We start from the raw sequence: 16,024 nt of genomic DNA, 5'->3' as shown, positions 1-16,024 counted from the left end.
ACGTCGGAAGCTCTGCCCCATTATCTTAAAAGCATTTTGTTGTACCAACTCGTGCGTTCCCTCCGGAAACCTGAAGTTCTGCTTCAGCTTCTCCCATAGGTCTACCTTTTGGCTCATACGTACCAGATTCTAGCTACGGATAGCTGGGTTCAACTTATCTCTAACTATAAACCCGATGTGATTATGGAATTTCGCCCTGTATGTATATGGCTCAAGGATCTGCCCGTCTGGTCCGACCTCCGTTATCACATAGCATGCCTTGTCGTGATATTTGTTTGGCTTTCTAATCCCCCTCGTTTCCTCTTTGGCTAGGCAGTCTCAGTCGTGGTTGTGTCCTAAGGTTGTGGAGCGGAGGCCTCATTGTGAGTACCTATGGCTCCTTCCTCTGATCTCCTTTGCCCCGCTACGTATTGTCCGGCAAGACGAGCCGGAGGCCGACGTTGTCTTTTCAGAGGTTGAGTAGGGACGACCTGTGTATCCGATAGGTCAAAAGTGTTAGCAGAGGTAACATAAAGCCATAGCATTAGCCAAATTTACAAGCTACTAAGGCTTTAACCGTACCTCGTCGTTCGGATTAAAATCCTTGTCCAACTCGTCCTCCGTTGGCCTCCGTCTGGGTTCTTGTGGGAAAGGATCCTCGGGACTTACATATCCCCCTGATGAGGTGTCATCATCATCATCTCCTTCTTCGCCTTGGGCATCCTCTCCGCCTTCTCTTCCCTGGGCTCCCCCCACTGGATCATCATCATCGACAAGGTCCTCCTGAGTAAGCATCACTTCTAGACCCTTTTCTAACTCGTTATCGAACTACTCTTGAGTAAGCTGGTCATCTAGTTCTTGCTCTCCATGGGATGGCTGCTCATCATTCACGGGGCATCGGGATGCACTCTTTGATGTTCGCGACATTTCGTGCCTTGTTCTAAGATATGCAAGAAAAAAGTAGTATAAGTAGTAGAAGTAGTAGTACTACTGGTAGAAGTAGTAGTACTAGTAGTACAAGTTGTAGTACTAGTACTACTAGTAGTAGTACTACTACTACTAGTACTACTAGTAGAAGTAGTAGTACTAGTGGTAGAAGTAGTACCCAATCTGCCCCATCTCCCTAACCATAACCATATCAGACCCAATCTGCCCTTTCCCCATCTCCCTCGCTCTGACAGCCATAATCTCAAACTAACTCATGTCTCATCAATTTTTAGTCATGAAAAAAGAACAAAAAAAGATAATCCAATCAAGACTGACCCAACAATTCAAAATCACCCTAGAAAACTACATATAATCAATCAACCCACAGAATTGCATCTTTTAGTGCCACCTGGAACCTCAGATTATCTATGAGACTTGTTATGACTTAAGAAGGTAAAATCACTACAAATCAGGACATGGAAAAACAAAAAAGAGCATGTGAAGTAAAACCAACTGCAATGGCTGCAAGCGCCCTGGAAAGCTCCCTGTTCCCCATGCGAGTTAAAGGTCTATTTGATATAGTTGATGAGAAAGCAAATTTATCGGATCAATATACATTTACATCTACAACAGAACTTGTTCTACAATCTGTAGTAAAACCACAATGCTATAAGTTATGATTAAGGTGATCATTGAAAGAACCCGGTTTCTATGTCCACCAGGATGAGCATCCTGGACTGGACATCCTGGTCTTCATCGTAGGAGGGAAACAAAGCCGTCATCATCTCGATCCCCACCCACACCTCTTCCGTCTGTCCTGACCCCCCGCCCGCCCAATGTACCGCATGCATAGTGCCTCCCTCCCTCACCATGGATCCTACTCCCCCACCTCCATTGCCCTCCACCACGGACGACACTAACCACTTCGAGCACAATGCCCCCACCTCCATGCCTACCCAACCACTGTCCACCACCGCCTCGTGTTTCCGCACGCTACCAGGCTGGCGAACTACCTGCAACCCTCAGCCATACCTCTACAGATGGATCAGAATAGTTTAGCAACATAGTTTAGAAACAAGGCTAACCAAACACCACAATTTTAAAAAACAGTATACAGCTAATCATAATCCTCCTCAATAACAAAATGGATCCACACAATTTTCTTCCTGTTTTGTTTCACCTGTAATGGAGTCATATAGTTTTGAAAGCCAGAACACATATATATAGTTCAAATCTGCAGGGGTGGTAGCTTTTCCTAAGGTAGGATTGGGATAATGCATTTGATAAGATTGGAAGAGATGGAAGATGAGGTAGGTCAAAATACTCGAATATAAGATTTTGGTACCCTTGCCACATTTGGAAAATTTGGCCTTGGGACAATGGTTAAGTTTCCATGACCGAAATTGCAGGTAAGCACCCATCCTATTTTTAGATAAAGACCCCACAGAACGAATAAACAGCAAGGCCAATAGCAATTAAGCCAATCACTTGCAAAGGTACATCAAATGCCTCAATGGGACAGCAGGACAACCATGGCCACTGGCTTGAGAGCAGCCATGGGATCAGGCTCAAGGATGATTCCAAAGGGGCTCTGATCTGGATGAGGGCAAAAGGGGTACTAGTGGTCAAGGATGGCAAAGGCACTGGGTCGCTAGTAGAGAGTACCAGTCCCATCAATAGTAATTAGTTATGGGGCTCACAAAACTTCAATGACCATGAAACAATGACAAGAAGGGAAAACATCCTCATCCTAACACATGGGGATCGTCCATGCCTGTTCTAAGACCTCATTTTCTTCCCAATCCCTCAATTCACCAGCATCCATTTCACACAATCCAAACGTCACCTGATAAGTTACCTTGTGCACTTAGCCAGTCAATCAAAATGCACAGAAAGAACAAAGATAACAAGAAACCAATAATTGTCTCTACTGCTAGTCAGATTCCAACCACAATACACATGACTGTCTACCTTATCAGTCTCGATCACAAGTCATGAATACTGAGTTCAAACAGCATATCTTAAAATAACTAAAAAAATTAAAAACAATTGGTATGTCCATACATGTTTGCTATTTGCTAGTCCTGAAGACTATAGTGTCTTTCATCACTACTAACATAAGTAGTAATGGTTATGTTATAATGGAACTCATATGATGCTCTGAACCAACTTTAGAACACATTAAAATAGGAACAGTCAAGAAACATGTTATGAAGGAAACAAACAATCGCATAGTTAAAGACTCAAAAACAGGGCAGTGAAGCGGCTATAAAATTTGAGGACATATGCAAATCTAGAAAAGGATTTATGAGAAATTAACAGCAGACAATGGGGATAACTCATACAAGATCATGTGAAGAAATTACAAATAATAATAACAAAAGAAGCAAGTTTGTTTACCTCTAGATGGAAACAATTCAAAAAGAGGGGAATCCCAACGATTACGCCTCTCTGGCTTCTCAAATCTCCTTACAAGATCTTCAAATCTGTCATCATTGAAGAAAAAGCCAATGAGAGGGCAATTGTAACTGATAGTTGACAGAGCAGTGCTTGAATAGAAAAAGCACAGTTGTGTTATTATTCCGACAACCCCAAAATTCAATACAGTAACTGAACTACTAAAGATTTATAACCTATGAAATACAAGTTTGTTTAAAATAAGAATGCCAACATCTGACCCCATTAGTGTTTCGGGTCAATGAGCTCCATACAGATTAGATCTGACTTACATATTACTATCATATGCTGGTTCTCCTTTCTCCTGGCGGTTGCTGTTCCATTCCCTACAATGGTCCACTTCTGTATCACAAAAAAGCTGAAACATAAAAGAGGAAGTATAAAAGAAATCAATTTCTAATGGATGATTTACTGTTCTGAACTGTTCAAAGCAAAATAAAGTTTCCATTATTTCCTATAGATGCTCTTGACAAAAGGATCATGCAGGACATAGTCATGAGTTCCAATTTGTCCTACTTGTTGAATTAAAAGAACTTTTGTAACTTTGTTTAGGTGAGGCTCTATCTTGTAAGTTTACTTAGTTAATCCTTTGATAGATACCAAGAATAGCCTAAAAAGGTAGCTCATCATGCAAACAATATCACCATCTGATTCGCGATGTTAATTAAATCCATACTTTCAGAACACGTAATGTCGTCTACAACTCCAGTTTGTTTGTATTATGCTAGGAAAGCCATCATTCTAAGTACATAGTACATAAACAAGAGAGCAAGTGCCTACCACACAATATCTTACTCCAGATGCATGCGCAAGACACCACAACTCATACCGGTACCCCTGCACATTATCAAGTGAAAGTCAATTAATTGTATCCAAGACAAAGACACAGGTGCGCAATAATATTGCAAGACCATAATGCATTTGAGGCATCGTAACTGTAAAATGATGCAAGGCAAATTGCAGAATCTATTTTGTATCACAACTAACGTGAGAGTTTATACAGAACAGTACCGATGTAGCAATAACAAGAGCAGCACACAGTTGCAACTATGAGTGTCAAATCACTGATTCAATGAAAGTCAGTCAATAAAGATAGGAAGAAGCAACACTTCAAAGGTCTGGGAAACTTTTATGTCTTCTGGAACCCTCAATCATCACAGTGATGAGGAGTAAAACTAAAAGATAGACTGACAGAAAAAGAGCAGCATCCTATTATTGATCGAGAACCGTCACTCAATGCAAAGGTCTGGGAAACTTTTATGTCTTCTGGAACCCCGATCACCACAGCGATAAGGAGTAAACTAAAAGATAAGACTGACAGAGAAAAGAGCAGCATTCTATTATTGATCGAGACCCATCACTCAGTGCAAGTTTGAAAAAAAATAGGATGAAGAACTCGATACTACCTCACCTTAATATTATTCAAAGAGTCGATGATAATTATGCTGTCGCGTGACACAGACCTGTCAACTTCTGACCTAAGAACTCCTCTCAAGTAGTACAAAATCAAAAGATGGATCAGAATAGTTCCCTGTTTCCTACAAATATGATTTCTTTTATTCGGCTATATAGTTTTTAGGTGTACATCTACAATATTCTACGGTGTGGCTACGCAGTATCTCTACTCCTAAAAAGAATCACTCGGACCCGTCTACCATCACCGTGGTGAAGCCGGAGCGGCCCCCACACCTCTTATGCTTCCTGTTCCTACCAGAGGTCCATACTAGAATTCTGGGGCTTCGATTACCTGGGCCGCGGCTGGATCTGCGGGTCGAGTGGGGATCCTGCCCGCCAGTGTCGGCGGCGCGAGGGGAGGACTCCCGGCAGCGGAAGCGGAGGTGGGCGCCAAGCGGAGGCTCAATGACGATGAGACGGCGCTCGACGCGCGCAAGCAGTGGGGCGTGGCCGGCGACGGGGCTCTCGGTTTCGGCCGTCGCTGGTCTGGCTCGGGGATAAGGCGGTCGCGTGCGGTCCTTGCCTCCTCGGTGCCGCGGGAACCCTAGCCTCCTCGCTCCGGATCTGGGCGAGCGGAGAGGGAGAGGGAGGGGGCCAGCCGCCGAAGACGTGTCGGGAACCCTAGCCGCCAAGGAATTGGGCAGCCTGACGGCGTCCACAGGAGATTTCGCCCAACACTCAACAGGTGGCCACAGCGACGACGCTGATATACCTCAGAGCACTATAGGGGTGGCTGACGTTATAAGCCGCCCCTACAGCTCTGTAGGGGCGGCTGAGGTTATAAACCGCCCCTACAGTTGAATTTTTTTTTAAAAATCTAAATCAAAATGGGAAAAAATTAAATTTTAAAAAATTAAAATCAAAACTACTAAAATAATTTTGAGACACCAAATGATCTCAAATGAAAATCAAAGTTGTAGAGGTCATGAAGATTTACAACTTTTATTTTGGTCATCTTGTCATTTGACAAAATTTGAACCTTTCAAATTTGAAATTTCAAAAAATGACAAGTTCAAACCAAAATTTGAGACCCAAAATGATTTCAACATAAAAAGTGATGAATACCAAAGTTGTTCAACTCATTAATATCTACAACTTTTATTTTGGTCAACTTGTCATTTGACAAAATTTGAACCTTTCAAATTTGAAATTTGAAAAAATGACAAGTTCGAACCAAAATTTGAGACCCAAAATGATTTCAACATAAAAAGTGATGAATACAAAAGTTGTTCAACTCATTAATATCTACAACTTTTATTTTGGTCAACTTGTCATTTGAGAAAATTTGAACCTTTCAAATTTGAAATTTCAAAAAATGACAAGTTCGAACCAAAATTTGAGACCCAAAATGATTTCAACATAAAAAGTGATGAATACCAAAGTTGTTCAACTCATTAATATCTACAACTTTTATTTTGGTCAACTTGTCATTTGACAAAATTTGAACCTTTCAAATTTGAAATTTGAAAAAATGACAAGTTCGAACCAAAATTTGAGACCCAAATTGATTTCAACATAAAAAGTGATGATACTAAAGTTGTTCAACTCATGAATATCTACAACTTTTATTTTGGTCATTTTTTCATTTGACAAATTCTTAGCCCACATTGTTCACTAATCTTACACATGTCTTATATAGTTTATAAAACCTTATGAGAGATGTGTCACATTTGTGAACAATGTCATTACCACTTTATCATATGAAGAAATGACCAATACAAAAGTTGTAGATCTTGACGAGTTATTCAACTTTAGTATTTATCACTTTTTCAGCTGAAATCATTTGGGGTACCAAAATCTTGTCTAAAGTTGCATTTTTTTGATATTCAAAATTTAAATTGCTCATACTTTTCATATGTATATATTGACAAAAACCAACAAAATAAATTGATAGAGAATTATTTTAGAAAATTTTAGGAAAAAAAATCATCAGATTTGGAGTTAGTATAAGGAAGAAAAACTAGTTACAAAGTTGACCCACAGGTTAAAAAAAGAAATCACACTATTCACTATGATTATGTAAGGATCATCTAGAACAGTATGATTTCTCTTTTTAATCTGTGGGTAAACTTTGTAACTAGTTGTTCTCCCTCATACTAACTCCAAATGTGATGGTTTCTTTTCCTAAAAATTTCTAAAATCATGCTTCAGCATTTAAGTTTGATCAAATTTGGATGTGACAATGTTTTACACATTTTAAAATTTGAAATTTGGAATTTGACAAGTTCAAACCAAATTTTCAAACCCTAAATGATTTCAGATGTAAAAGTGATGAATACAAAAGTTGTTCAACTCATCAAGATCTACAACTTTTATTTTAGTCATCTTATCATTTGATAAAATTTGAACCTTTCAAATTTAAAATTTGAAAAAATGATAAGTTCAAACCAAAATTTGGACCCCCAAATCATTTCAACTGAAAAAGTAATGAATACCAAAGTTGAATAACTCATGGAGATCTACAACTTTTATTTTGGTAATTTCATAATTTGTTAAATTCTTAGTACACATTGTTCACACAAACATACATGAATGTAGTCTCACACACACATACATGAATGTAGTCTCACACATATACATAAATGTAGTCTCACACACACATACATGAATGTAGTCTTACGAACACTGACACACTTACATAAACTAGCTAGCCCACCATGACAACTTTTCCCTTGACACCTTTTCGTTCCCATGGCAATACATCTTTGGATAGGTTCTTTTCCACAGCCTCGATCTTCTTACAAAAGTCTGTGAATAGCGGCATCTCATCACACTTATTGTAAGCTTCAACATCGTCCACGCCATCAACTCCGATGATATGTTGTTTTCCAGAGGCCACCACGTGCTTTGTCTTCTTCTTTGGGGGGAGGTTACTTTGCGGGTCGGGCATATAGAAGACTTGCGCGACTCGTTCAGCGAGCATCCAAGGGTCATCCTGGTAGCCTACATTCTGGAGGTCGATGACTCTCTGTCCAATCTCATTTAATTGATGTTGCTTGATCCAGCGGCATCGAAACAGGGCCACCTTTATATCCCTTCCATAGTCAAGTTCCCATATATCTTCAATTATGCCAAAGTACATCACCTTTCACCCCACTCCGTCGAGAGCCTCTATTCGGACGCCACTGTTCTAATTCACAGATTTCCTGTCCTTTGTGTCGGTATAGTATGTGTACCCATTGATGTCATAAGCATTCCAAGACGTCACCTGTTTCGATGGCCCGGCCGCCAACCGACTGATGGTAATAGAATCTATGGTTTCTCCAGGCTGTATGTTCTGGTCCTTCAACCATGATGTTAGGAGTTGCTTATGCTGTTTCATGACCCAATCATCTGAACGGCCATTCCTCTCGGCCATAATGATAGCCATGTGTTCATCAATGTACGGTTGCATCACTGCCATACTCTGCAAGACACTGTAATGCGCCCGACTCACCTCTCTATAATCATTGTCGAGGAACACTTTCCTACCACTTATGCCCTTCCCAGCTAGCCTTCCCTTGTGACGAGAATCGAGATTACCAATCCCTCTCTGTACTTTTAGCCACTCTTGGCAGCACTCGACGACTTCTTCGGAATTATAACCCTCTATCATGCAGCCCTCTGGGTGTGTTCGGTTATGCACGTATCGGCTTAGAACCGACATGAACCGCTCGTAGGACCACATTTCATGCAAGAAGCTAGGGCCCAGCGCCTCGATCTGATGAACCTGGTGAATCATGAGATGTACCATTATATAAAAAAAAGCGGGAGGTAAACACATCTCTAGCTGGTTCTGGGTCTCCACCATGAATTCATGTAGGTCACTCAGCTCTTGCCTGCGAATCGTCTTCTGTGAGATCTTCGAAAAGAAGTAGCACATGCGGGTGATGGCCATCTTTAGGAACTCTGGCTTTATAGCTCTGATTGCAATTGGTAGGAACACTGTCAGCATCACATGACAATCGTGAGCCTTGCAGTATGTTAATGATAGGTCCTTCATCGACACTAGCTTCTTCAGGGTCGCCGAAAACCCAGTCGGCACTCTGACCCCCCTAAGGAAATTGCATATAGCTCTCCTCTCCTCTAGGTTTAGGTTGAAGCTAGCCGCGGGAAGACTGTACTTGCCATTATCTTGCTGTACCGGCCAAAGCTCTCGCATCACATTCAGCTGCACCATGTCTTTCCGTGATCTGAGACCATCCTTTGACTTGCCCGTGTCCATCAAGGTAGCCATGAGACTCTCAAAGACATTCTTTTGCATGTGCATCGCATCAATGGCATGGGAGACCTCCAAGTCTGGCCAATAAGGTAGGTACTGAAAGAAGATCGATTGCTTCTTGAATGGTACGCCTTTGATGGGAGGTGTGCTTCTATCTCTAATCGTTCCATCCGGATTCTTCTTTCCATAGACGACGTGTATGTTTTGGACCATTCTGAACATATGTTCTCCATTACGACGTCTCTCTGGAGGGGGTTCAACCTCCGGGATGTTGCCATAGTATCTTAGGTACAATTTGCCGCGGTACTTGTGACCTGTCTTTAAGAAGCGCCGGTTCCTTATGTAAACTATCTTCCTGGATCCATTTAGGAACACCCATTTAGTACCATCCAAACAAACTAAGCATCCAGTCTTGCCTTTGAACTGTCTAGACAGGGCAAACAGCGTGGGGGTAATCATTGGTAGTAACAAATATTATTGCTTTGCATATAAAGTCCTCCCGCCGGAAAGCATCGTACATCGGCTCCCCATACCTCCATAGCCTCTCCATTTCTTGCATCAGAGGCTCCAAGAACACGTCTATATCAATGCCTGGTTGTTTGGGGCCGGAGATAAGAATGGTGAGGAGAAGGTACTTCCTCTTCTGACACAAATACGTTGGGAGGTTGTACATGGTCAAGATGACTGGCCATGTGCTGTGGTCGGTCATCCTCTCATTGAAGGGATTCATTCCATCGGTGCTCAAGCCGAACCGTACATTCCGTGGGTCATCACTGAATTCTGCTTTGTACTTGGCATCGAACGATTGCCACTGGCTACAATCGGCCGGGTGTGCGATCGTATCATCATCCACCTTGCGCTCATCATCCCACCATGTCATCAGTGCGGCTTCCTTAGGGTTTAGGAACATACGCCTCAAGCGGTCGGTCACTGGCAAGTACCACATAACCAGGGCAGGAATTCTTCTCTTATTTGCATCGTTGCCTAATGGAGTTTCCTCTGGGGGCTGAGATTCTTGCAGCACCTTCTTCCCACCCTTCTTCCTCTTTCCTGTGGAGGCTTCCACCCCACTTTGAAGGTTATTGTTCTTGTACCGACTAGCCCCACACCTAGGACATGTATCTAAAGTCTCGAACTTGTGGGTCGGCGAGAGACACAGGGAGAGGAAGGGCCGGATTTTTTGACAAACATTTGAATTTTTACAACGAATTTTATGTAAACTAAAGTTTAGAATGTTTCATGAATAGTTTTGTAGCTTCGTGGTAACTCTGCACTCCCCTAAAAGATATATCGCAGGTCCAAGCACCCACGGGTGCTTAGAATTTTTTTGATTGTTTTCATTTTTTGGGTTTTGTCATGAGACTATTGTGGTTTTATTGATTGTTTGGGTTTTGTCAAGAGAGATAGAGGAAATCAATTAACTAAAACATAAAACATTTGAGACCTACTTGAACGACAGTCAGCATGGCCTGTATTCCAACAGGGACAACAAAATTAAAAAAAAATGATGTGAAAACTTTATCATAGATTTATGACATTTGCAGATTAGTCTGCATGACACAGCAAATAATGTCATGGGTTCATCGCAATTGTTGGTCAAGGTGAATGGGAGGATTATGTGTCAATCATTATGGAGAACAAGATGATTTGGAATGTCCACCGTTCTTCTGACCTCTTGACATTTGAGCGCATCTCACAAGCTTGAAGTTTCACTTCCTTCTTGATTACTCGTCACGTGAGCACCTAATTCCACCCACCTCCATTGGAGCCATTCTTTCATCCTCTTCAGAATCTGTTTTTGTCAAATGTGTTGCTCTTTCTCACCCTAAAAGTTTTAGCAACCAGGTAACTAATGTGAAGAAAAGCATGGTAGAAAAAGCAAGAGTTTCGTCAAACCTTTGAGACATTGCTCTGTGAAAAAAGTGAGCTTGGGTCCAGAGTAGATGGAAGATTGAAATAACATTATACAAAATATTACTACTGTAATATTATTTAAAAATTATAATGCTTGCAATTAGCAGTATTGGTGTGTTGGGTGCTCACAATTATCGCTGACATCTGACTTCTTGCAATCAAACAGCGATGCAATTATTGGCCGGCCAGGTCGCTATGCAGCCAATAGGGGATGGAAACAGGATGGATATTTCATTATATTTTTTTCCATTCCAAAAAGGTTTGAATAACAAATAGATAATACCCCATTCGGCTTGCTGAATGGCTGAAACTGGCTGAAAACACTGTTCTGGCTGAATTCTTGTGAGAAAAAAACATTGTTCCAGCTGAAAAAATAAGCTGAATAGTGCCGTTTTCTGGGTAAGCCGAACGGGGCCAATATGTATATGAATTCGTACATTCAATTCGGTACCATATACATGTGATAGATATCCGACACATCTGAAACTGTCCGTAGCCAAACCCAAATCTCAGCAAGAAACAACTACCCATGTTTGGTATCTATTATATCTATTCATGTTTGTGCAAGTACATATGGAAGCAAGTTACCTTGTCCTGGCAGAGGCGGGCAAGTGGAGAGGAAAGTAAGGCATTGTGGGTTCTTGATGCTTCTCAAGCCTTAATGTCTTTATCGAGAATATGCTATTGCTACATTCTGATTCACCATTTCCTAGACAGCACAAGCCTGCTACCAGACAGTAGTAAATTGTCTATTTATATGTACTCTCACACAATGTGTAGTAGTCTGGCTTGTCACTAGGCGCAACCTAACTATCCTGAAATTATACTGGTGGTGCTTGAGCTTGTAGAAGTCATTTATAGACTTGCCTGGCCTAGTCATTGAAACTAACACTACCAGATCAAATACATCATCACCCGTTCTTGATGTGAGAAAGAGAAAGAGAAAGAGATTAGTTTCATCACTTATTTACGAGATCCGGTGTGTCCAACTGTCCTAAGAGGAGTTACGCCCCCACGCCCAGACCTCACCGGTGGTAGATATGTATACACCCGTGTCGGCAGCCGGTGACGGATGGCCTGCACGCGTACACCAAGCTAGCGCACAGGGCCGCAGCACTACTGCCGGCAAGTGCAAAGAGGAAGCCCCATGTAATAAAGGCAGTGCACGTGCGGGAAAGGAGGAGGACATCCTCGGTGGAGGAGGCCTTGGCGGTGGACGAGGCCGTCGACCGGAGATCTGGGCAATGGGTGTGAACATGCAACCATATGGGTGTGGATACGCGTTGCGCCCGTCCCCTGGTCATGAATGGTTGCGCCTGTCCCCTACCCACATTAAATTAGTGCCGCGCCTCGCCGTCCGCCGCACGCGTGGCAACGCGCCTCGCCGCCCGCTCGCACGCGAGGTGCCGCACACGTGCGGGATCTTGTTCCCACCGATGACGCAACTCGGGGCTATGGTTGGATGAGCGACGTCGAGTGCCCTGAGGCGGCGGTATCGTCAGACCGGGTGTCGGTGCACCCCGGTGAGCCGGCCGATTGAGGCTCTGTGAGCGCACGGGTGGTGTCTCATCCATCTACGCCAGTCATAGACGCCGTGGTTGAGGACGGGAGGCGCCATGCCAAGGTGACTACCATGGGCGCAGGCCGGCCGCACTCCGCTCCGTCGAAGGTCGGACCGGCTGCGCCGAAGGTGCATCTCAGCCAGGGTTGTTTCTCCAAGTCAAAGTTTTCGGCTCTATCAGATTTGGAAGATTTGGAAGCGGACGAGTCAGGGCTACTGCCCACCGGGAACTTCGTGCGCGATGCGTTGGCAAGCGGCTTCACCATCCACGATGTTCTCATGGCGGAGGACCAGCTGTTGGCCGTGGAGGTTCCGTCGCTGGAGGTACGTTCCGTCCCTTCTCTTGCAGGCAAGAACGACGGAAGGTTGGCGTCCCGGGTGGTGCAGGGGGTTGCGCAGCGACAGGTGGCCAGCAAGCCGTGGCGACGCCCATTGCCACCACAGCGATCGTCTCCACCAATCACCCTAGGTGATGCCTTAGATAAGGCGGTCATCCAAGCGCCAGAGCAGGCGCTGCAGAACGGGCAGGAGGACATGGCGGCGCTATCCCCAATGTCGACAGCGGTGGTCACGACGTGTAGGCGTCTGCAGGTATCAAATTTTGAACCTCAGCGTCGGACCACGATCGCTGGACAGGCGCTGTCGGAGCTGTTGGCCGAACCAGGTGTGCGTCCCGATTTCGCTTTCCAACTGCTCTTGGCTTGTTTCTCTCTCGTGCAGGGGTTCACGGAGCTCCTGCGGCGCGACCGACTGTACGAGTCGGTTTGTCCCAGTCATCTACGTCTTCTCCCAAAACCTCTTTCGGCGAGGATGCAAGGCGGAGTTGGAGGTGTCGGTGGGGGCAGCCGTGGTCCCGTCATGCGGGCTCCCTCAGCGTGCGTCGGTCGTCCCTGATGCGGTCAGCTGGGGCCATGTGGACGCCCACCGCTGTCGCGCTGAAGAAGATGAGGAGGCCAATCAACACCTGGGCGGCTTTCAAGGTGCGAACCCAAGTTTCGACCCCGGCTACGGTGGCTATGGCCCGGCGGCAGGCCGGGGCGACGGCTGGCCTCACCGTGGGTTCCATCCCCGTGGCGGCCGGGGACTCCCGTCTCAGCGCAGAGGGCTCGCTGGCCGGCAGGGACACGGCGGGGCTGGCCGGGCGTCATTCGCTGCGGCATCAGCGACACAGGGGCTTGCTGTTGGAGCAACGACGACCAACTTGACTCGGCATCAGCAAAAAGGTGATGATCATCAACAGGTCGAGGTCCTGAATGCTGGTGTGGGTGACCCGGCGGGCAGCAACTTGGGTGGCCGGACAAAAAATTGCAGCCGCTGTTCTGTTAGCCACAGGATCACTGGCTTACACTACTCACTACAGAAAACCGGGACTTTGCCCAGTGCTGGAATCTTTGCCGAGTGCCAAATATCGGGCACTCGGCAAAGGCCACCTTTGCCGAGTGCCGCACTTGGCGAAACCTGGCACTCGGCAAATAGGTCTTTGCCGAGTGTCTGGCACTCGGCAAAATAAGGCACTGAGCAAAGTTAGTTGGGCACTCAGCAAAGAGGCGCCCGGGATAACGGTGCCCGACGCCGGCCTCTTTGCCGAGTGCCTTCTGTTTGGCACTCGGCAAAATATTGGCTTTGCCGAGTGCCTAGGGCTAGCACTCGGCAAAATATTCACTTTGTCGAGTGCCAAACCTTAGCACTCGGCAAAATAAATTTTTTTTTGTTTTTTGCCACCAACTTTTTTATTAGATTTTTATTTGTACCATGAACAACATGTTCAAATTTGGCACAATTTCATTGCTGTTTGCTATATTTCTTCACTTTATTTCGTTTTCTTGCAATTATCCGAAAAATGTAGGTTTGAACTGCAGGTGCATCGAATAATAGTTTTGATCCATTCCAAAAATGTTATTCTTGTTTGTTAGTGTCACTTTATGCTAAATCAAGGAACTGTTTCCGAATTTCGATCAACGTGCTCACGGGGCAACGTCACGAACTTGCGTGCGAGTGGTTATTTAATTCTATAAAATTCAAACGAATCCCGAAAATCATGAAACTTGGCGAGATGTCGTGATATCACATGCATATGCGGTGGTAAAAATTTGAAAACGTTTGGAGGGCGTCATGCCAAATTTAAACATGTTGTTCATGGTACAAATACAAATCTAAGAAAAAAAGTTGGTGGCAAAAAACAAAAAAAAAATTATTTTGCCGAGTGCCAAGGTTTGGCACTCGGCAAATTGAATATTTTGCCGAGTGCTAGCCCTAGGCACTCGGCAAAACCAGGACAGGATTTTTTTTTTAATTTTTTATTTCGCCGAGTGCCAGATAGGGGGCACTCGGCAAAATACTTTCTTTGTCGAGTGCCCCGGATCTGGCACTCGGCAAAGAGGTTTGAAATATAAAAAAAAAACCGGACACAACACACACCATGCACACACTAGACACGCACACACACGCGCGCCGTAGCCGCCCCGCCGCCCGGCTCCCTGCGCGCTCGCCCCGCCGGCTCCTCGGCCCGCGCGCCCGCCGCGCCCGCGCGCCGCTGGCCCCGCGCCCGTCGTGCCCGCGCGCCTCCGGCCCTGCGCCCGTGCGCCCGCGCGCCCGCTGTAGGAAGGAGGAGGAGGTAGGAGGAAGAGGAGGAAGGAAAGCAGGAAGGAGAAGAAGGGGAGGAGGAAGAAGAAGAAAGAGAAGGGAGGAGAGAAGGAGAAGGGGAGAAGAGGAGAAGAAAGGTGCCGCCTCGGTTCGTCGACCCTCACGCCATAGTGGTCGTCCCCGTTGTCGTCGCCGGGTCTCGGTCTTCGCATTCTCGCTGGCAAGGTATGCCCTAATGTTAGTATTAGTTAGTAAGTAGTAGTGTTAGTAGCAGTAGTTAATTAGTAGTGTTAGTATTAGTTAGTAAGTCATAGTGACAGTAGTAGTTGTAGTTGTTGTTCATAGTTTTAGTGTTAGTAGTAGTTATTGTTGTATGTATGTGGTTGATGGCCTTCGTGCCTATGTTTGGTATACATGTGGTTGTTGGCCTTCGTGCCAATGTTTTCTACAGGTTTTGGGAACCTCTCCGTGCAGGGGAGGTGCTGCCGAAATTTTCAATGGAGTCTAACCATTTGCCTTTTCTTTGCAGGACGAGGACCGTTGGGAGGCACTCGGTGACCCCGATCGTCTGCGTTGGCGTTGCGGTTCTGCCTGCACCGCGTCGCCTCGCCACTGCAGCGACTCGCCACCACCCCACTAGCCTGACCTCACCGACACCCTAGGTATAACCCATCTTGCATACTTGCATCTCGTGTAACCCCAGTTAGGCGTCTCCCGTCCGAAAGAGATACGGTCGTTGGTATGCAGATCTTTGCATACCAAATTCTGTACCTGTTTCGGATTGTCCACGTTTTTTGGACAGCCCGTGGATGCGTAGATGGGTTGGTTTCCGTGGCCCGCTCCTGTTCGAGACAGAGTTTCGACACCACCTCCTCGTTGTTCTCCTGATACACAATCTCCCTGCCAGGACGTGTATCGGGAGAACAGCGGGGAGGTGCTGCCGAAAT

At 45.1% G+C, this 16,024-nt stretch overlaps 1 long non-coding RNA gene across 2 annotated transcripts; it reads right to left on the bottom strand.

Moving 5' to 3' along the window:
• Nucleotides 1-3,083: 3,083 nt before the first annotated feature.
• Nucleotides 3,084-4,860, bottom strand: LOC136545639 (uncharacterized). Of its 2 annotated transcripts, none has more exons than XR_010781107.1 (4): nt 4,775-4,860; nt 4,144-4,200; nt 3,636-3,721; nt 3,084-3,392 (listed from the first exon to the last, which is right to left on the bottom strand). It is a non-coding gene; the product is annotated as an uncharacterized lncRNA (long non-coding RNA). The 2 variants fall into 2 exon arrangements; XR_010781108.1 differs by lacking the exon at nt 4,775-4,860 and adding an exon at nt 4,375-4,697.
• Nucleotides 4,861-16,024: the final 11,164 nt, after the last annotated feature.

Source organism: Miscanthus floridulus, chromosome 3, assembly GCF_019320115.1.
Source record: "Miscanthus floridulus cultivar M001 chromosome 3, ASM1932011v1, whole genome shotgun sequence".
NCBI lineage: Eukaryota > Viridiplantae > Streptophyta > Magnoliopsida > Poales > Poaceae > Miscanthus > Miscanthus floridulus.
The sequence above is the reverse complement of the archived record's forward strand: the minus strand, read 5'-3'. Positions and strand labels throughout refer to the sequence as shown.